The following is a 23,103-nucleotide window of genomic DNA, read 5'->3' on the forward strand; positions in this document are numbered from 1 at the left end:
TTACCTCTTTTGTCATAAATTAGGTGACCATATGTGCATGGGTTTATCTCTGGGCTTTCTATCCTCTTCCATTGACCTATATTTCTGTTTTTGTGCAAGTACCATTCTGTTTTGATGACTGTAGCTTTGTAGTATAGTCTGAAGTCAGGGAGCCTGATTCCTTCAGGTCCATTTTTCTTTCTCAAGATTGCTTTGGCTATTCTGTGTCTTTTGTGTTTTCATACAACTTGTAAAATTTTTGTTCTAATTCTGTGAAAAATGCCATTGGTAATTTGATAGGGATTGCATTGAATCTGTAGATTGCTTTGGGTAGTATAGTCATTCTCACAATAGTGATTCTTCCAATCCAAGAACATAGTATATCTCTCCATCTGTTGGTGTCATCTTTGATTTCTTTCATCAGTGTCTTATAGTTTTGTGAGTATAGGTCTTTTACCTCCTTAGGTAGGTTTATTCCTAGGTATTTTATTCTTTTTGTTGTGATGGTAAATGGGATTGTTTCCTTAATTTCTCTTTCTGATTCTTTGTTGTTAGTGTATAGGAATGCAAGAGACTTCTGTGTATTAATTTTGTATCCTGTGACCTTACCAAATTCATTGATTAGTTCTAGTAGTTTTCTGGTGGCATCTTTAGGATTTTCTACGTATAGTATCATGTCATCTGCAAACAGTGACAGTTTTACTTCTTTTCCAATTTGGATTCCTTTTACTTCTTTTTCTTCTCTGACTGCCGTGGCTAGGACTTTCAAAACTATGTTGAATAAGAATGGAGAGAGTGGACATCCTTGTCTTGTTCCATTCTTAGTGGAAATGCTTTCGGTTTTTCACCATTGAGAATGTTTGCTGTGGGTTTGTCATATATGGCCTTTTTATGTTGAGGTAGGTTCCCTCCTATGCCCATTTTCTGGAGAGTTTTTATCATAAATCGGTGTTGAATTTTGTCAAAAGCTTTTTCTGTATCCATTGAGATGATCATATGGTTTTTATTCCTTTATTTGTTAATATGGAATATCACATTGATTGATTTGCATATATTGAAGAATCCTTGCCTTCCTGGGATAAATCCCACTTGGTGTATGATTCTTTTAATGTGTTGTCAGATTCTGTTTGCTAGTATTTTGTTGAGGATTTTTGCATCTATGTTCATCAGTGATATTGTTCTGTGATTTTCTTTTTTGGTGATATCTTTGTCTGGTTTTGGTATCAGGGTGATGGTGGCCTTGTAGAACGAATTTGGAAGTGTTCCTCTCTCAGCAATTTTTTGGAATAGTTTGAGAGGGATAGGTGTTAATTATTCTCTAAATGTTTGATAGAATTTGTCTGTGAAGTCATCTGGTCCAGGACTTTTGTTTGTTGGAAGATTTTTAATCACAGTTTCAATTTCAGTACTTGTGATTGGTCTGTTCATATTTTCTACTTTTTCCTGGTTCAGTCTTGGAAGGTTGTACACTTCTAAGGATTTGTCCATTTCTTATAAGTTGTCCATTTTATTGGCATATAGCTGCTTATAGTAATCTCTTATGATCCTTTGTATTTCTGTGGTGTCCATTGTAACTTCTCCTTTTTCATTTCTAATTTTGTTGATTTGAGTCCTCCCCCTTTTTTTCTTGACGAGTCTGCCTAAAGGTTTTTCAGTATGGTTTATTGTCTCAAAGAAGCAGCTTCTAGTTTCATTGATCTTTGCTATTGTTTTCTTTATCTCTAGTTCATTGATTTCTGCTCTGATCTTTATGATTTCTTTCCTTCTACTAACTTTGGGTTTTGTTTGTTCTACTTTCTCTAGTTGCTTTAGGTGTAAGGTTAGGTTGTTTGAGATTTTTCTTGTTTCTTGAGGTAAGATTGTATTGCTATAAACTTCCCTCTTAGAACTGATTTTGCTGTGTCCCATAGATTTTGGATCATTCTGTTTTCATTGTCACTTGTCTCTAGGTATTTTCTGATTTCCTCTTTGATTTCTTTAGTGATCCACTGGTCATTTAGTAACATATTGCTTAGCCTCCATGTATTTGTGTTTTTTGCAGTTTTTTACCTGTAATTGATTTCTAATCTCATAGCATTGTGGCCAGAAAAGATGCTTGATATGATTTCAGTTTTCTTAAATTTACTGAAGCTTGATTTGTGATCCAAGATGTGATCTTTCCAGGAGCATGTTCTGTGTGCACTTGAGAAGAAAGTGTATTCTGCCACTTTCAGGTCAAATGTCTTATAAATATCAATTAAATTTATCTGGTCTGTTGTGTCATTTAAAGCTTGTGTTTCCTTATTTATTTTCTGTTTGGATGATTTGTCCATTGGTTTAACTGGTGTGTTAAAGTCCCCTACTGTTATTGTGTTACTGTTGATTTCCCCTTTCATGGTTGTTAGCATTTGCCTTATGTATTGAGGTGCTTCTGTGTTGGGTGCATAAATATTTATAATTGTTGCTTCTTGTTCCTGGATTGATCCCTTGATCATTATGTAGTGTCCTTCCTTATTTCTTGTAACAGTCTTTATTTCAAAGTATTTTATCTGATACGAGTATTGCTACTCCAGCTTTCTTTTGATTTCCATTTGCATGGAATATCTTTTTCCATCCCTTCACTTTCAGTCTGTATGTGTCCCTAGGTCTGAAGTGGGTTTCTCGTAGACAGCATATATATGGGTCTTGTTTTCATATCCATTCAGCCAGTCTGTGTCTTTTGGTTGGAGCATTTAATCCATTACATTTAAGATAATTATTGATATGTATGTTCCTATTACCATTTTCTTAATTGTTTTGGGTTTGTTATTGTAGGTCTTTTCCTTTTCTTGTGTTTCCTGCCTAGAGAAGTTCCTTTAGCATTTGTTGTAAAGCTGGTTTGGTGGTGCTGAATTCTTGTAGCTTTTGCTTGTCTGTAAAGCTTTTGATTTCTCCATCAAATCTGAATGAGATCCTTGCTGGTAGGAGTTATCTTGGTTGTAGGTTTCTCTTTTTCATCACTTTAAGTATATCCTGCCACTCCCTTCTGGCCTGCAGAGTTTCTGCTGAAAAATCAGCAGATAACCTTATGGAGATTCCCTTATATGTTATTTTTTGCTTTTCCCTTGCTGTTTTTAATATATTTTCTTTGAATTTAATTTTTGTTAGTTTGAGTAATATGTGTCTTGGTGTGTTTCTCCTAGGGTTTATCCTGTATGGGACTCTCTGTGCTTCCTCGACTTGGGTGGCTATTTCTTTTCCCGTGTTAGTGAAGTTTTCCACTATAATCTCTTCGAATATTTTCTCAGACCTTTTCTTTTTCTCTTCTTCTTCTGAGACCCCTATAATTCGAATGTTGGTGCGTTTTGTGTTGTCCCAAAGGTCTCTGAGATTGTCTTCAATTCTTTTCATTCTTTTTTCTTTATTCGCTCCTTGGCAGTGAATTCCACCATTCTGTCTTCCAGCTCACTTATTCATTCTTCTGCCTCAGTTATTCTTTTACTGATTCCTTCTAGTGTATTTTTCATTTCAGTTATTGTGTTGTTCATCTCTTTGTTTGTTCTTTAGTTCTTCTAGATCTTTGTTAAACATTTCTTGTATTTTCTCAATCCGTGCCTCCATTCTATTTCTGAGATTCTGGATCATCTTTACTATCATTACTCTGAATTCTTTTTCAGGTATGTTGCCTATTTCCTCTTCATTTATTTGATCTTGTAGGTTTTTACCTTGCTCCTTCATCTGTGACATATTATTTTGTCATCTCATTTTTTTTTTTTGATAGGTGGGATTGTGTTCCTCTCTTACTGGTTGTTTGACCTGAGGCTTCCAGCACTGGAGTTTGTAGGCTGTTGGGTAGAGCCGGGTCTTGGTGCCGAGATGAGGACCTCCAGGAGACCTCACTCCGATGAATATTCCCTGGGGTCTGAGGTTCTCTGTTAGTCCAGTGGTTCAGAGTTGGAGCTCCCACCACAGGAGTTCAGGCGTGACCCCCAGCTTGTTAACCAAGATCCTGCAAGCCATGCGGGGCAGCAAAAAAAAAAAAAAAAAGCAGAACAATAATAAAGAGTAAAAAATAAAATAAGATTAGAAAACTAACAGATATGTTAGAAAAATATATATATAGATGAAACAACAACTGGAAGGTAAAACAGAACCATAGTAGCAAAAAAGAGGGGAAAAAGAAGAAAGCCAGGAAGGGCCTTGGCTGTGGGGGGTGGGGTTTAGGTGGGGACAGGGCCTATGTTTAGGACTCACAGGGCCAGAAAAGCCCTGGGGTGGGGGCGGGGCTTAGGCTCAGCACAGCCAGAGGGGCCCAGGAGTGCCTCTGGCCTTGGAGGGCAGAGGAACAGGTCCGGGACCCCAGCAGGCTCCCTTGGCCCAAGTGGGCAGGGGAAACGCTAAGCACATTCCCCCCAATCCTCTGATCCTGTTGGGTCCCTCGCCATTGGCCTCTCCTCTTCTTCCCCCCCCACTCTTATGCCCCTAGGACTTTTGTGGTCGGAGGGGGCCCCAGAAGGCAGGGGACAAGGCCTGGAAGCCCAACAGGCTTCCTGGGGCCTGAATGGGTGGTGGAAATGCCCGCCACATGTCCCCTGATCCTCCGGTCCTGGAGGGTCTCCCTCACATCTGCCTCTCCTCCTCTTTTCCCCTTCTCGCTCCTTCCTACGCCCCTAGGACCCATGCGGCCAGAGGGGGCCTCGGAGGGCAGAGGACCAGGTCCAGGAGCCCAGTAGGCTTCCTGGGGCCTGATTGGGCAGGAGAAACACTAGCCATGCTCCTCCCTGATCCTCTGAGCCCCCAAGGGTCCCTCCAGGCATGGGAACCCCTCCCCTCTCCCAGCCACCCTTCAGGGGCACTGGTCCCATCTGGCCTCCACTTCTCCTACCCGCCTCTCCCCCGCCATGTCCTACTTGGTCGCTCAGGGGTTCCTCCCGTCTCTTTGGGCATCAAGGTCCCCCACCAGCGTCTGGTAAATGCCCTAGTTGTGGGGAGACAGGAACTCTGTGTCCTCCCACTCCACCATCTTTGCTAGTGTTTTAGTGAGAATTTTTACATCAGTATCCATTAGGGATATGGCTTGTAGTCTTCCTTTCTTGTAGTGTCTGTTTCTGGTTTTGGTGTCAGGGTAATGCTGGCCTTATAAAATGAGTTTGGGAGTGTCCCCTTTTTTTCACTTTTTTGGAAGAGGTTGAGGATTCACATTCATTCTTCTTTAAATGTTTGTTAAAATTCATTAATGAAACCATCTGTTTTGGGGGTTTTCTTTGTTGGAAGATTTTTAATTACCAAGTCAATCTCCCTACCTAATTGGTCTGTTCACATTTTCTATTTCTTTATGATTTATTCTTGGTAGGTTGTATGTTCCTAAGAATTTTTCCATTTCTTTTAGATTGTACAGTTTGTTGGCACATAATTTTTCATAGCAGCTTCTTACAATGCTTTGTATATCTATGATATCAGTTATACTGTCTGCTCTTTCATTTATAACTTTTAATTTCGGTTCTCTATTTCTTTCTTTGGTTTGTCTAGCTAAAGTTTTGTCAATTTTTGTTTATATTTTCAAAGAACCAACACTTAGTTTTGTTACTCTTTTCTCTTGTTTTCCTGTTCTCTATTTCATTTATTTCTGTTCTAATCTTTATTATTACCTTCCTTTGGCTAAACTAGGGTTAGTCTTATCTTTTTTTTTTTTAATTATTAGCACGTTTAACTATTATTTATTTATTTATTTATTTGGCTGTGTTGGGTCTTCGTTTCTGTGTGAGGGCTTCCTCTAGCTGCGGCAAGCGGGGGCCACTCTTCATCGCGGTGCGTGGGCCTCTCACTATCGTGGCCTCTCTTGTTGCGGAGCACAGACTCCAGACACACAGGCTCAGTAGTTGTGGCTCACGGGCCTAGTTGCTCCGCGGCATGTGGGATCTTCCCAGACCAGGGCTCGAACCCGTGTCCCCTGCATTAGCAGGCAGATTCTCAACCACTGTGCCACCAGGGAAACCCTAGTCTTATCTTTTCTAGTTCTTTGAGGCATAGACTTAGGTTGTTTATTTGATATATTTCTTGTTGCTGTGTAGGTGTTTATTATTGTTAGGAACTTTCCTCTTATAACTATTTTTGCTGCATCCCATAAGTTTTAGTATGTTGTTTTCATTTTCATTCATCTAAAGGTACTTTTCAATTTCCCCTTTGATTTACTATTTGATCCATTTGTCTTTCAGAAGAGTGTTGTTTAATTTCCATGTATTTGAGGGTTTTCCAGTTTTCCTCCTGTTACTGACTTCTAGTTTCATGCCATTGTGGTCAGAGAAGATACTTGCTATGATTTTGATCTTGAATTTGCTAAGACTTGTTTTATGGCCTAACATATGATCTATCCTAGATAACGTTCCATGTGTGTTTAAGAAGAATGTGTGTTCCGCTGCTGTCAGAATGTTCTGAATACGTCTGTTAGATCTATTTAATCTATGGTGTTGTTCAAATTTGCTGTTTCCTTATTGATTCTGTGTCTGGATGATCTAACCATTGTTGAGAATGTTTTACTAAAAACCCCAAGTATTATTTATGTTGTTCATTTCCTCTTTTGCTCTGTTAGTTTTTGCTTTATATATTTATGTGCTCCAGTGTTGGGTGCATAAATTTTAAAATGGTTGTATCTTCTTGAAGGATTGACCCCTTTGTTATTATATAATGACCTGCTTTGTATCTTCTTACTACTTTTAGTTTAAAGTTTATTTTGTCTAACATAAGTATAGCTACCTCTGCATTTTTTGGTTACCATCTGCTTGAAGTATCTTTCTCCATCCTTTTTCTCTCAGTCTGTGTGCATCTTTAAGGCTAAAGTCAGTCTCTTGTAGGCAGTATATCATTGGATCTTGTTTTTTTAAATCCATTCAACCATTCTTTTTCTTTTGATTGGAAAATGTAATCCATTTATGTTTAAAGTAATTATTGATACTTAAGGACTTAATAGTGCCATTTTGTTAATTGTTTTTTGGCTATTTTGTAGATCCATTGTTCCTCACTTCTTATTCTGCAGTCTTTTTTGTGTTTTGATGTCTTTTGGTATCAATATGTCTTGACTTCTTTATGATGTTCTTTTGTGTAATTACTACAGGTTCTTCCCTTGTGGTTACCATGAAGCTTACATAAAATATCTAAGAATTATAACACCACATTTTAAACTGATAACAATTTAACTTTAAGAGCATTCCTAAAACTTTACACTTTCATTTCTCCTCCCCTCACATTTTAGGTTTTTGCTGTTACACATTTCATATTTTTTGTATTGTATATCCCATAACAGATCACTATAGTCATAGTTTTTACTACACTTGTTTTTTAACGTTTAAATTAGAGGTGTAAGTGAATTACACATCACCATTACCATATTACTGAGTTTAACTTTGACTATATATTCACCATTACCAGTGAATTTCACACTACCTTCTTATGTTTTTATAATGTTAAATAGAACCCTTTTACTTCCACTCAAATAACTCCCTCTAGCATTTCTTGTAAGGCAGGGTTAGTAGTTGATCTTCCTTATACAAACTTTTGTTTGTTTGGCAAAGTCTTTACTTCATTTCTGAAGGAAAGCTGTGCTGGGTATAAAATTATTGGTTGACAGTTTTTCCTTTCAATATTTTGTATATATCATCCCATTTTCTCCTGGTCTGAAAAAATTTCTGTTGAGAAACCCACTAGTAGCCTGTGGGGGTTACTTTGTATGTAACTTGTCTCTTCTCTATTGTTGCTTTCAGAATTCTTTGTCTTGACTTTTGACATTTTAATTATAATGTGTCTCAGTGTAGTCTATTCAGGTTCAACCTATCTGGGGTCCTTTAGGCTTCATGGATCTGCATGTCCATTTCTTTCCACAGGTTTGGGAAGTTTTCGGCCATTATATTTTAAATATACTTTTTGTTCCTCTCTTACTCTCCTTCAGGAATTCTCATAATGTAGATACTGTTTCCTTTTATTGTGTTCCATTAGTCCCATAGGCTTTCTTCACTATTTTTCATTCTTTTAGTTTTTGTTCCTTTGACTGGATAATTTCTAATATCCTGTTTGCTAGTTCATTGATTTTTTTTCTTCTGCATAGTCAAGACCATTTTTGAAGCTCTCTATTGAATTCTTAAGTCATTGTATTTTTCACCTGTAGGATTTCTGTTTGTTTGTTTGATGCCTTCTGTTTCTTTGTTGAAGTTCTTGTTTTGTTCATGCATTGTTTTCCTAATTTCGTATAGTTGTCTGTGTGTTCCTGTAGGTCATTAAACTTCTTTAAGAGGGTTATTCTGAATTTTTGTCCAGCTCTTCATAGATCTCCACTTATGGGGGTTAGTTTTTAGAGCTTTATTAGTTTCCCTTGGTGATGTCATATTTGATTTTTTTTGACCCTTGATTCCTTACATTGATATCTATGCATTTGAGTGCTTTCTTTTCCAGAACTTTGAAGGTTCACTTTGGCAGGGGCAGTTCTTTACTAGTTTGCTCAGCTTAGTGTTGTGGACATGTCAGCTGGTACCATACTTGGGCAGGAAGGGCTTACTATCAGGGTCTGTTTTTGGATGAGGCCTCTGCCCGGGCTCTGAGGTCATGGGGAAGGGAGTGTACCACTGGCTGTGAATACTGGATGGGACTGTTGGCTTGGTTCCCTGCCCAAAAAGACTGTAGGATGGGCTCCACGTTTGTCTGGACTGTCTAGTCAGGCTTCCTAGATGGTCGGGACTGGGTATTATACTCTGCAGTTGTCTGGGCTATGAATTAGTTTCCCTGCCTGGGGATGCAGCAGAACAGAGCCCAAGGCACTGTTTTGGGGACCCAAATCAGGCTGGACTGTGCACTGAATATCCTGGTCAGACGGGGCCATTAGTTTTGCTTGCAGACAGGGAAAGCCCTGTGCTGTGCTCTCTGTTCATGGGCCACTGTGAACAGGGCTGTGGGGTGGGCTACGTAGCTTCTCCTGTGTTCTGGTTAGGTCCCCTGGTCAGGTGGGCCGAAGGCCATATTCGGCAGTGGATGGAGCTATGAGTTAGTTTCCCTTCCCAGGCAGGGCCCCATACAGTCCCCAAGGCCAGCAAGGCTCTTGTTTGCAGATCAAATTGGGCAGAACTATATTCTAACTTCCCTGGCCTGATGGGCCAGCATCCTAGCTCTGCTGATGGGCTGGGCCACTGGCCAGGTTCTCCACTCAGTGCTGCTGTAATTGGAGTTGCAAGATGGGCTACACAGATTGCCGGGAGCTCTGGATAGGTTCCCATCTTGTTTCAGGCTAGAGGCTGTATTCAGCTTTGGGTCTGGCAATAAATGACCTTCCCTGCATGGCTGGGACTGCAGAACAGTCTCCAGGGACAGCAAGGCTCTTCGGGAATCAAATCAGACAGACTTACACACTAAGCTCCCTGGACAGATGGGGCTACCTTCAGATGCAGAGTTGCTGGTCAGGTGCTCCGCTCAAATGCTGCTGGGACCAGGGCTGCCGGGTGAGCCACTGAGATTCCCAGAAACTCTGTGTAGGTTTCCTAATTAGCAGAGTTGGAGGCTGCACTCAGCCCTGGGCAGAGCTGCAGTTTAGCTTCTCTGCTAAGGGGGTGGGGGCGGGGAGTGGGGATGCAGAGCACACCTCAGAGCTGAGAAGACTTTTCTTTGGGAAGCTAAGCAGGCAGACCTGTGCACCAAACTCTCTGCTCAGACGGGGTCACTGGCTTGTCTCTGCAGACTGGGGGAGCTGCTGGCCAGGCTCTCTGCTCAAGTGCTGCTGGTCTATGCCATTTCCCAGGTGGTCAGGCAGGGCCCAAAGCTACCTCAGCAGTGGGCAGAGGTATGAATTAGCTCCCCTTCCCGGACAGAGCAGGAGAGTTCACGGCAAGCAGCTTTCCAGGTGTTCTGGAAGGCTTTCTGGTTGGGCAGAGCCAGGAGCTACACTCAAGTAGTCTGGCTGTGAATTAACCCTCTGCCTGGGCAGAGAAGAGAACTGGCTCCCAACCTGGCAAGGCTCTTTGTTTGTGATCTTGACTCAAGCCAGCCTACACCCCAAGTTCCCTGGCTGAACAGTGCTGCTGGCTTTGCTCTGTGGATGATCAGCTCTGCCTGCCGGACTCTTTGCTCGAGCGATGCTGGGCTACGCAGCTTTGAAGCGTTCCCACCTGGCTCTCTGGTCGGCAGGGCCAGGAGCTACCCTCAGCAGTGGGTGGGCTCTGACTCAGCTGCCCTGCCTGGGTGAGGGGACAGACCCACTACAGAGCTGTGAAGGCTCTTCATGTGAGGTCCCACATGAGGCAGACCTGCACCCCTCTGAGTTCCCTGCTCAGACCGTGCCACCACCTTGGCTCTGCACATGGGCAGAGCCGCTGGTGGGACCACTACTTGGGTGCTGCAGGTAGGAACTGAGGCTGCCAAGGTCCCAGCACTGGTTGTTTCAAGCCCCTCCCACCTTTTCCATCATAGTCAGATCCCTAGGGTCAAACCCCACAGGTTCCCCTGCCATCCTCGTGAGGCAGGACCAGAGTGGGGCCTCCCATAAAGTGACCAGCAATGCTGGGGGAGCTGGATGTTCCTGCTGGGCTCTCTTTTCGCACTGGAGGAGCCAGGGACCCAGGGGAGACCTCTCCATGCGGTGCGGTGCTGGCCTGGAGGAGGGGCAAGGCTGGCAGTGTGTAGCTGCTCCTCGTATACCCTTCCAGCGCAGTCTGTCTTGGTCTCTGTGGTGGAGGGGATGCTTTAGCCTCACCCCATGTTCTAGAATTTCCTCAGTGGCGTTTTGCCCATGAATGGTTTGTCGACAAAAAAATTAATCCATCGATCTAAGAAAGAGATGGAAAATTTTATTCTAGCCAAGTTGAGGATTACAACCTGGGAACAGCCTCTCAGAAAGCTCTGAGGACTGTTCCGCCTGTCAGAGGTCAAACACAGTTATATAAGTTTTTGAAACAGAGGGCTGAACATTAAATGATGTATTCTTGACAGTTTACACAATCCAGACCTAAGCGAGCAGTGGGTTGTGGTTCATCGTGGCCCCTTACAAGATTAAGAAGGAATGTTATCTTTTAAGGAGTTGTCTTGTTGGCGCTAAGAGAATGTTGCTCTTTATGACGGAGCAGGTATTTCTGCCGATGGGGAGGTTTGGTCGATGCATAATGTGGACACACAGTGCACAGTAGAGGGTAGAGAGGAGGCCAAAGGGCAGAAAAATTTTTTTTTCAGTTTAAATTTTTCTTGTCTTGCCATAAAATATGAATTATATTTCACAGGTTGTTAATTGTTCTTCTTGGGAGGGGAGCAAAGTCAGGAACAACCTATGTTGCCATCTTGGTGATGTCACTCCTAGGGAAGGATCTAGAATAGTAATCCTGGCACACAGTAAGGTCCATTAAGTGCTTGCTGCTGCTGTATCATCAGTATTATCACCACCACCACCACCATCACCGTCAGAGCTAGTAAGGCACTCGCCCCAGGCCACAGGGCTGATAAACAGCCTAGTAAGGATTCAAATGTACAGAGGAGGCTCTGCCATTAGCTGAATTTGGTGGCTGCCCAGGGCCTCCCAACTCCAGGGGCCTCTCTCCAGACCCCAACAAGGCACCTTCCTGCCTGAGACAAGAATGCAAGGTGCTTGCTTGGTACATGTGAACATCCCAGCCACATACATGGGATTTACGTAAATTATTCTTAGAGATGAAGGCTGAAATACTTAGGAGTAAAATGTTACGAAAGCCACAAGTTGCTCTCAAGTGGTTCAACAAAAAGCTATATATAGATTCTACTACATATACATATTCTCATACCTATATGTATACATATAGATAAATCAAATGATAAAATATGCACATATAAAACGTATCTGTACATTGGAGATGAAGGGAATAAGACAAAATAATATTTGTATCTAGGGTGTTCCTTCTACTATTCTTTCAATATTTTTTGTATATTTGAAAAGTTTCATAATAAACAGGAGAAAAGTACACATATTTTTTAACCATTTTAAGGGATAGTTTTGGGGGCCTTTCATCTGTACAGCCCACTGCATGGACATTGTCAGATTTTTATTTAGAATGTGTAAAAGCTATAGTATGGTAGGCAAAATATCAGATAAATTCAGTGCTTCTCTACTCCTAAATTGGATAGCTGAAGCTGCATTTCAATATGCATTAGTGACCAGGAATCTTCCCATTTGACCCCAAAGCCAATTGAATTAGCAGGGCTCAGTAATGCTATGAGGATACATGTGCAGTTGTTTGTTTATGGCAGAACTTGGTAACTAAACTTTGTGATGCGGCCGATTATGAGTGATGTGGATTAATGATTTGCAATACTGTAAGTTTACAGCCATTGTAAAAATGTATGCAAGTAGGAATGGAAGTAGCAAGGTCAGAAACTTGAGTTTTATCACACTAAAAGACCTACTGATTCATATTCTTTTGGCTGAGGCCAGTGAATCTGCCTAAGATGTTTTATTCAGGTTTGTACTTCGGGAGCTTTGATGTTGGTTTATTTCCTTGGTTTTTTTAATTGAGGTATAACTGACAAAAAATATTAGTTTCAGGTGTACAACATAATGATTCTATATTTGTATATTGCAAAATGATCACCACAGTAAGTCTAGTTAATATCCATCACCATACATACTTATAATTTTTTTTCTTGTGATGAGAACTTTTAAGATCTACTCTTTTAGCAACTTTCATATATGCAGTAGAGTATTATTTAACTGTAATTACCATGCTGTACATTACAGCCTCATGACTTATTTATTTTATAACTGGAAGTTTGTACCTTTTGACCAACTTAACCCATTTTGTCCATCCCCAACCCCCTGCCTCTGGCAACCACCAATCTGTTCCCTGTATCTATGAGTATGGGGTTTTTATTTTTTTATTTTTTTAGATTCCACATATAAGTGAGATCATACAGTATTTGTCTTTCTCTGACTTATTTCGCTCAGCATAATGCCCTCAGGGTCCATCCATGTTGTCACAGATGGCAAGATTTCATTCTTTTTTATGGCTGAATAATATTCCACTGTGTGTACGTATATGTATATATACGTGTGTGTATGTATATATACACATATATATATGCCACATATTTTTTTTATTGAAATAGAGTTGATTTACAGTGCTGTGCCAATCTCTGCTGTACAGCAAAGTGACTCAGTTATACACATGTAGACATTCTTTTTTTAATATTCTTTTCCATTATGGTTTATCCCAGGAGACTGGAGATAGCTGCCTGTGCTATACAGTTGGACCTTGTTGTTTTTCCATTCTAAATGTAATGGTTTGCATCTACCAACCCCAAACTCTCGGTCCATCCCTCTCCCTCCCCTCCTCCCCCTTGGCAACCACAAGTCTGATCTCTATGTCTGTGAATCTATTTCTGTTCTGTAGATAGGTTCATTTGTGCCATATTTTAGATTCCGCATATAAGTGATATCATCTGGTATTTGTCTTTCTCTTTCTGACTTACTTCACTTAGTGTGATAATCTCTAGTTGCATCCACGTTGCTGCAAATGGCATTATTTCATTCTTTTTTACGGCTGAGTAGTATTCCATTGTATATACATACCACATCTTCTTTATCCATTCATCTGTCGATGGACATTTAGGTTCTTTCCATGTTTTGCCTATTGTGACTAGTGCTGCTATGAACATAAGGTGCATGTATCTTTTTGAATTATAGTTTTGTCAGGGTATATGCCCAGGAGTGGGATTGCTGGATCATACAGTAATTCTATTTTTAGTTTTCTGGGGAACCTCCATACTGTTTTCCATAGTGGCTGCACCAATTTACATTCCCACTAACAGTACACAAGTGTTTTGTTTTCTCCACATCCTCACCAACACTTGTTAGTTCTTATCTGTTAGATAAGAGCCATTCTGACAGGTGTGAGGTGATATCTCATTGTGCTTTTGATTTGCATTTCCCTGATGATTAGTGATATTGTGCACCTTTTCATGCACCTGTCAGTCATATGACTGTCATTTTGGAAAAATATCTATTCAGATCCTCTGCCCATTTTAAAATCAGATTGTTTGGGGCTTTTTGTTGTTGTTGTTGTTGTTTGCTGTTGAGTTATATGAGTCCTTTATATATTTTGGATAATTAACCCCTTATCAGATATATGACTCGTAAATATTTTCTCCCATTCAGTAGGTTGCCTTTTCATTTTGTTGATGGTTTCCTTTGCTGTGCAGAAGCTTATTGGTTTGATGTGGTCCCATTTGTTTATTTTTGCCTTTGTTGCCTTTGCTTTTGGTTTCAAATCCAAAAAATCATCTCCAAGACTGATGTCAAGAGCCTACTACCTATTTTTTCTTCTAGGAGTTCTTTGGTTTCAGGTCTTATATTCAAGTCTTTAGTCCATTTTGAGTTCCTTTTTGTGCATGGTGTAAGACAGAGGTCCACTTTTCCCAGTGCCATTCATTGACGAGACTGTCCTTTCCCCATTGTATATTCTTGGTTCTTTCATCATAAGTTAATTGACAGTAAATGTGTGGGTTTATTTCTGGGCTCTCTATTCTGCTCTGTCAATCTAGTCTCCGTTTTTATGCCAGTACCATACTGTTTTGATTACTATAGCTTTGTAATATAGTTTAAAATCGGGAGGTGTGATACCTCCAGCTTTGTTCTTTCTCAATATTGCATTGGCTATTCAGGGTCTTTCTGTGATTCCATACATATTTCAGGACTGTTCTGTTTCTATGAAAAATGCTATTGGAATTTTGATAGGGATTGCATTGGGAGGTTTTTGATAGGGATTGCATTGGGAGGTTTTTGATTCAATCTTGTTACTGGTAATCTGTTGAGATTTTCTATTTCTTCATAATTCAGTCTTGATAGGTTGTATGTTTCTAGGAATTCATCCATTTCATCTAGGTTGTCCAGTTTGTTGGTATATAATTGTTCATAATAGTGTCTTATGGTCCTTTGTATTTTTGTGATATCAATTGTGACACTTCTTTCATTTCTGTTTTTATTTATTTGAGTCCTCTTTTTTCTTGGTGGATATAGCTAAAGGTTGTCAATTTTGTTTATCTTTTTAAAAACCAGATCTTAGTTTCATTGATCTTTTCTTTATTGTCTTTTTAGTCTCTATTTCATTTATTTCTGCTCTGATCTTTGTTATTACCTTCTTTCTGCTAAATTTGGGATTTATTTGTTCTTGTTTCTCTACTTCCTAGAAGTGTAAAGTGAAGCTGTTTGAAATCTGTTTCTTGATTAGGCGTTTATCACTATGAACTTCCCTCTTAGAGTTGCTTTTGCTGTATTCCGTAAGTTTTGGTATGTTCTATTTTTATTTGTCCGAAGGTAATTATTAATTTTCTCTTGATTTCTTCTTTGACTCATTGGTTGTTCAGTAGCATGATGTTTAATCTCCACATATTTGTGGATTTTCCTGTTTTCCTCTTGTAATTAATTTCAAGTTTCATACCATTGTGGTTGGAAAAGATGGCTGATATGATTTCAGTCTCCTTAAATTTACTAAGCCTTGTTTTGTGCCCTAATATATGATTACCCTAGAGTATGTTCCATGTGCACTTGACAATATATGTATATGATTTTGAATATTCCAGAATGAAAGTCATTTTAGTCTAAAATCAATGCATTACTTAACTATTTGTTGTCAGAAATTGCAAATAGATTTTTCTCTCTTGGACCTGAAAAGATAAGGATATATTCCTAAAAATGAGAAGCAAAGAAAATACCTAAAACTGCTAGGCTGAAATCATACCTCAGTCATTAGGCTATTGGCTACCTGTTAGTTTCCTACAAATTTTCAGGAAGTAAGCTTTTGCAGTCTTAATTGCCACCTAGCTTTCATATAAATAAGATTTTTTAAAATATTCTTTTTTGATACAGAAGACTTTCTAACAACATAAATGAGAAATATAATTTATTTAAGAGAAAGCCTAATGTTGGACCATCTAAGCAGTGATCTGAAGTGTAAGGATTAGGATGCCCTTCTGTTAATGTTCAGCCTGGTCATCTCCATACTGTGGCCAAGTAAGGTATTCCCTTCCCAGTAGTCCTTTGTTGAGAGCCCCCTCCCCCATTCACACAGGTACAGGCAAAGCCCCATGTTAGACTAACCTAATCCTGCCTTCCAGCTGTAGTTGATGTATGTCAACTATCTGTGCACTGTCATTTTCGCATTGGGGAACTGGTATTGATTGAGAAAATAAGTTAGTCTCTGTCCAGATGGCTGAAGCTCTAACATATAAAGCCTGGGAGTGGTCAGCAGCTGTGTTTTCTACCATGTAGAGAAAGCCACCCTACCCTGAAAGAAAAGAATAGTACTGACCTACAAGAAAAGGCCTGAGAAGAGAAAGAATGGGCCTTACTGTGTATGAATCCTTAGCTCTGCTTATTCCCATGGCTTGCTGCCCTTCTGCAGTTATGAATGTCTCCTCAGTATTCTTACGTAAATCTTTCTTTTTAATAGTTTGAGATGAGTTTCAGTCCTTGACAACCAAGGGAGTAATACATTCAATCTTAGAGGACAAAATTCAGTTTTGATTGCCATCTTTTGAAAGGGCCATAGAAAGGATCAATGGGAATACCTGACGAAATAGTAAACAGGATCAAGGAGGAAGCTTCAAGGGCTTGGGTATTGTTAAATAAAGAAACAGTTTTACAGCGTTTTCCTAATGCTATAGAAAGACGGTCTTTAACCTCCTTTCACCAGAGAACGTGGGGTTAGGTCAGAACTAATACTTTTTCTGTTAGACAAAAGTCCAGACTCCTGGGACTTTCCTGGTGGTGCAGTGGTTAAGAATCTGCCTGCCAATGCAGGGGACATGGGTTTGAGCCCTGGTCCGGGAAGATCCCACATGCCATGGAGCAACTAAGCCTGTGCGCCACAACTACTGAGCCTGTGCCCTAGAGCCCGCGAGCCACAACTACTGAAGCCCATGTGCCTAGAGCCCGTGCTCCGCAACAAGAGAAGCCACTGCAATGAGAAGCCTGCACACTGCAACGAAGAGTAGCCCCTGCTCGCTGCAACTAGAGAAAGCCTGCATGCAGCAACGAAGACCCAATGCAGCCAAAAATATAGATAGATAGATAGATAGATAGATAGATAGATAGATAGATAGATAGATTAAAAAAAAACACTCCAGACTCCTGCTTTGCCAGGAGTGACCACCCTTGGCTGCGTGTCTTCATTCAGGAGAGAATCCAGTTGTTCAGCCCAGTATTTTTGCTTGTTTCCCTTTGGTCAGGTGTCCACTCTTGGCTCAGTCACTTAGGTAGCAGGAGCAGGATCATGGACATGAACACATGCAGCTGGGACCTCCAAGGAGGTAGAGACACTGGAGGCCTGTGGGTCCACGAGTGGCCACAAGAGGATGCCATGTTGGAGGGTCCTGGAAGTCAGTACGTGAAACTGTTTTCCCAAGATCCCCTTAAGTCTAATGATGTTGATAGTTATGAGCCAGTCTAACACCTTTCTTTCCTGAACCTACCTCTCTCTTCAGTTGCCCAGCTGCTTTGGGGTCACTACTTTAACACCTGATCACATGGGACATTTTTTTAAATTAATTTTTATTGGCATATAGTTGCTTTACAGTGTTGTGTTAGTTTCTACTGTACAGCAAAATGAATCAGCAACACATATATCCCCTCTTTTTTGGATTTCCTTCCCATTTAGGTCACCACTGTGCATTAAGTAGAGCTCCCTGTGCTATACAGTATGTTCTCATTAGTTATCTATTTTATGCATAGTATCAATAGTATGTATGTGTCAATCCCAATCTCCCAGTTCTTCCCACCGCCCCCCCCCCCAATGTGGGACATTTCAAATGGCTGGGCTTTCCAGGCTCAACTGGCTCATCCTTCCATGAACCCAGGAACACCTGGTTATCAGCAGACTGCAGAGACAGCAAAGCCCTGGGAGATGTAGAGTCCAGTGGAGTAACATGTAAATATCTTAAGCAAAGCAAAGACTTGCAGAGCTAATGAAGCAATGATGGAAGTTGCCACAATCTGAGGGGAGGATGCAGAAGTCTGTTCATAGAGAGAAATTAGATAACGACTTGACTTAAATCCAGCAAGCTGGACCATGCAGATAACCTCTTTAACTCCTGGAATCCCTGTTTAGCAACCATAAAAGAGGGCCCTCTTTGTCCCTCCTTGTTGGAACTCCTCTTGGCCAAAATAGCTGTCCACATGCAACCTCAGTCAGCTCAAAAAGCAGTGCCAAACTGTTTGGGATAACAGAGTTATCTCCTTAGTGGATGTGATGTCTTAATCCCAGAATAAAATAGGATTAAGTATAGAAATAATAAAGTAAACAAAACCTGTGTTAAAAAGTTTGTGTTAGGTTCAGAAATAATTTGTTCATGTTTGGTATTTAAGAGTTTGTTGTGTTTTCGAGAATTTGGTCTATGAGAACAAGAGATCAGTATTGTGATTCCAATTTAAAATGTAGCTTAGAATTGATTTATATTTGCTGTTTTAAGTAGAGGGATATGAGAGTCAAGTTAGTAAATTTGTAACATTGAAACATTTAAGAGGATTTAATAGTCGACATTTCTATGTTTAATTGATTAGATTTACTAGAGTTATTTAGGGACTGAAAGGTTTTGTTTATTAATCAGACCACTGAACTACTTAAAAAGAAAATCAATACATTAAATGTATAAATGCAGTTTAAGATGTTAAAGGAAGTTAAATAAGCTGCAAGAGCCCTTTTAAAAATAAGTGTTAATTATTAACATTTGCTAGATCTATTAGTGGAGTAATAAGATTTGGGAATTGAACTCAAATTAGTAAGTTTAAGGAAAATTTGGGCTTGAAATGGGTAGCTGAATTTAATTGGATACTAATTTTTCAAAAGTAGTTTTTAGATAGTTTTCTGTGCACAAAAGCAGATCAGAAAACCTAAATTGATAGTCAAGAATTTTCACTGAGTGACCAATGGGATGTTAGTTTAATCCCGGCCAGAACTAGTCCAAGTACAGCCAGCCTGTTCCCCAAGACAGTAGAAGGTCCAAGGACCCAGCTACTGAACTGGGTGAGCGTGGGACCAGGGAGACAGTTCTGTGGGCCACTCTTACTCATGGTGTTCTGGGAGAGGTCCTGTTTACTCCGGACACTCCCAGATCGCATAGAAATGGGGATCTGGCCCATCCTCTCAACGGTCCTCTGAAACTTCAGCGTGGGCCCAGCCCAGAGCAGTGACCCCAGGCCCATATTCGTCCTCCGGTCCTGATATCCCAGCGGGTTAGAGCGGCTGGTGCTTCTTTAGGCATATGGGCCAGTGACGGCATGTCAGGTTGTTGGCGTATCTGAATATGCAAGCCTGAAACGAGCCATCCTTCATGACATCTAAAGATACTTGCATCCTTTCTTGTCTTGAGTAAAAATGCTTACTTAATTGGCATATTCGTCGCACATCTATCAGGTTGTCCCATCTTTAGATCCTTCTGTTTCTGCATCTGTGTTTTGAATAGTAAGCACTTCAAAGACTGGATTTTTTTTTAATTTAATATTTTTACTTGCTTTTCACCACCCAGGACAGCCCACACATAATTCTGGTCGGGAAAGCTCCTAAGGACATAATGAGTACTGCTGCTTTGCAAATAATAGCCACAGTGAGTTCTTGACATATTCCTGGCATGCTTCTTATCAACTCATGAGATTGGAGGCACTGTCCTAAATTCTGTTTGCTGAGTAGAGGCATTGTTATTACAGGACTAATCTCAATAATCAGCATTTTTCCCCAGTGAGGCAGATTCATGGAAAAGATTAGATCCATCTTTGCTCTTTAGAATCTACAACGACAGTGATGTCTGTGTATTCTGGTGAAGGCTAGATGGAGCTTTTGTTCAGCCCAGGTCTTTTTTCTGTGGGGCAGTTAGTTGATCTCTTCTGATGTAGGCGGCCTTGTGTTCCTGGCCTAAGCATTACAAATATATTCAATAGTTCTCTGTTTTAAGTGAGTTAACAGATAATACTGCAAGAGGAAGCTTAGGTAAGCCATAGCTTACCAATGTGGCAGTGGAAACTTACTCTTCGGAATTTCCATTATCCATATTTTCCAGACAAAGATTGAGAGGACAAGTTCAGTATATTTTAGCCAAAATAATTGTATAAAACGAGGGGAAAAAGTGAATGCTAATCTAATTAACATAGTGCGGGGTTAGACAGAAAAGAATATTCCTGTGTGCTAACTCTGTTTCTCCCACCAGCTTTCTTAGTGAAAGTTACATAAGGCACAGTTTTCTGGGTCTAGGTTTTCAGAATCGCAGATTTTTGGAGCTGGAAGGTGGCAAGAGTTTACTTCACAGAAAGTAAGAAAGAGGGTTTTTAAATTTTGAAGAGTATACAGTTATGAAAATATATACTCTCAAGTCATTCAGAATATCACTTTCAGTAGCCATAAAAACAGTTACGTGCCCTGGGCACAAGAGAAAATCAGGAAGTTGGACTAAAACAGCGGTCCCAGTTCTGGCTGGACGTTAAAATCACCTGGGAAGTTTTTCAACTGATGCCTGGGACCCACCCCAGACATTTTGTTTCATTTGCTCTAGAGTGGGGTATTTTTAAAAGCTTGCCAGGTGATTCTTACGTGCAGCCAGAATTGCAAACTACTGGCCTGCCTAATACAATTAATTCCACTCTCACTTCTGTTGGCATGATTTCATGACAGCCTCGGTCTCGAGGACTCTTTGCCAGTATCTGTTCTGGCACATGTGTGTGTTCACTGCCCTAATGACAGTGTCAGGGGCTGAAGTTGAGAGTGGCCAGGAGGGGAATAGTAGTCTGGCAGTAATGTAACCTTGCCCAAGTCAACTGGAAGGTTTTGAAGATGTTCACTAGACATGACTCTTTGGTGTTGCCTCATTTTAAGTGTGGTTCCTTATCTGATATGGGCAGCTAGCTCAGCCTTGAAATAGCATTGCCTTTGAGTTTTGATAATTCATCTTTATTTATTTATGCCAGACAGTAGTGATGGGTGCCCAATTATCCCTGAATTAGTAATTGGAGTCCAGGCAGAAAAACAGAGGTGTTAAGAACCCTACACTTGAAATTTTGAGAAGCTCCAACTGTGAGATCAGCCGTTTCCCTCTACAAGGCATGCCGGGTGACCCAGTTCAGCAGAACCGGAACTTCTTCCAGCCCCATCTCCATATAAGGGGGCTGGGGGCATTGTCAGGTCAATAAGTTATCTTTGGGAGGACACAGCCCCTCTGCTTCCTCTAAGATTGAGGGTCCCCAAACCACACTCCCTTCCTGCCTTCATGAACTAGGGGACTAGTGACTGCCTCTTGTCACTGACAGGCTGGTCGCTTCCATACCGGACAGCACAGATATAAAACATTTACATCACTGCAGAAAGTTTTATTGAACAGCACTGCTCTAAGAAATAAGACTCGGGGGTAAAAGTAGAACCTTCTTTTTTTTCCACTACAAGTTTTGTAGAACCACAGTTGACCCTTGAACAAGGCAGTGGTTAATCCACATATAACTTAGAGTCAGCCCTCGGTATCCATGGTTCCTTTGTATTCATGCCATATAGTACTGTAGTATTTAGTATGGAAAAATATCCACGTATAAGTGGACTCATGCAGTCAAACCCGTGTTTTTCAAGGGTCAACTGTACTTTGTTTTTAAAACTGTCTACATATCAGTTTATAAAAATAAAAATTTAATTTAAAAAATGATGATGAGGGAGTCCCACAGAATTTTTGACTGCTGAGTTTATTTAAAGGCGTTATGTTTCCATAGTACAAAAGCAGTGGTTCTCAACTGGGGGCATTTTTGTACCCCTCCCATGCCTGAGAACATTTGGCAATGTCTGGAGACATTTTTGGTTGTCTCAGTATGTCGGGGGGAGAGGGGTGCTACAGGCATCTGTTGGGCAGCATACAATGAATGCAGAGGGCAGCCTCCCGCAGCAAGGAACTATCCGGCCCAAAACGTCAATTATGCTGAATTGAGAAACCTTGAGCTAAACTAAATCTCTAAGATTCCAACCAGGTTCCCAAATATATATGTGTGTGTGTGCATGTTGACTTAAATGAATAATCCTCTGACCTACAATATAGTAATTGGTTAAAGGTCAGTCCCACAAGCTAGCATTATACCTTCAGTGCACTAGAAAACTAAAAGGAAGAATTGAAACAATTATCTGGATAATTCAAAACCAAAAATACACTTTCTCTTGATTAATGCTCAAATAAAGTAAAAATAGGATTTTTTAAGAATTCCAGGTGCACAGTGTGTTGCTTTGATAACATTTATATATTACAGTATGATTACTTCAGTAGTGTTAGCTAAAAGCTTTATCATGTCTATTATTTTTTGTGTGTATGGAGAATAATTAAGATCTACACTCTTCGCAACTGTGAAGTTTATAATATTATAAACTATAAACTATAGTATACTATAGTATACTATTATAATATAGTATAGTATAATATAGTATATATAGTGTACTATATAGTATACTATATACTATGTAGTAGTATATAGTATAGTATACTATATACTACTATAGTAGTATATAGTATAGTATAGTAGTACTATAGTATAGTATAGTATACTATATACTACTATAGTAGTATATAGTATACTATATAATAGTATACTATAGTATACTATATAATAGTATACTATAGTATACTATATAATAGTATACTATAGTATACTATATAATAGTATACTATAGTATACTATATAATAGTATACTATAGTATACTATAGCATACTATTATATACTATAAACAATATAGTATTGTTGACTATAATCACTTTGTTGTGCGTTAGAACTTCAGAACTTACTCATCTACTAGTTACAGGTTTGTACCCTTAAATAACAACCCTCCAGTTTCCCCACCCCCAGCCCCTAGTAACCACCATTCTACTCTCTGTTTTTACAGGTTTGGTGTTTTTAGATTCCACATATAAGTGATGTTTGTCTTTATCTGACTTACCTTACTCAGCATAATGCCCTCAAGGTCCATCCCTGTTGTCACAATGGCAAGATTTCCTTTTTTCTCATGGCTGAATAATATTCTATGGGCATATATATCATATTTTCTTTATCTGTTGATGGACACTTAGGTTGTTTCCATGGCTTGGCTATTATACATAATGCTACCATGAACATGAGGGTGCAGATATTTCTGTGACACAGTGATTTCATTTCTTTTGGACATACTCCT

The 23,103-nt window shown here is 40.0% G+C and overlaps 2 protein-coding genes across 11 annotated transcripts in view; one reads left to right on the forward strand and one right to left on the reverse strand.

Moving 5' to 3' along the window:
* FAM124A (family with sequence similarity 124 member A) overlaps positions 1-23,103 on the forward strand; it is a 169,929-nt gene that overhangs the window by 44,544 nt on the left and 102,282 nt on the right. The gene's annotated exons all lie outside the window — the stretch shown is intronic.
* LOC309647299 (uncharacterized protein) overlaps positions 1,759-23,103 on the reverse strand; it is a 110,955-nt gene continuing 89,610 nt past the window's right edge. For both annotated transcript variants that reach the window (XR_014255914.1, XM_082434541.1), the window contains exon 6: positions 1,759-10,736. The gene's annotated coding sequence lies outside the window, so the exon portion shown is untranslated. The remainder of the gene's footprint in view (positions 10,737-23,103) is intronic.

The sequence above is a fragment of the Balaenoptera physalus genome, assembly GCF_965194825.1.
Source record: "Balaenoptera physalus genome assembly, chromosome: 18".
Lineage (NCBI taxonomy): Eukaryota > Metazoa > Chordata > Mammalia > Artiodactyla > Balaenopteridae > Balaenoptera > Balaenoptera physalus.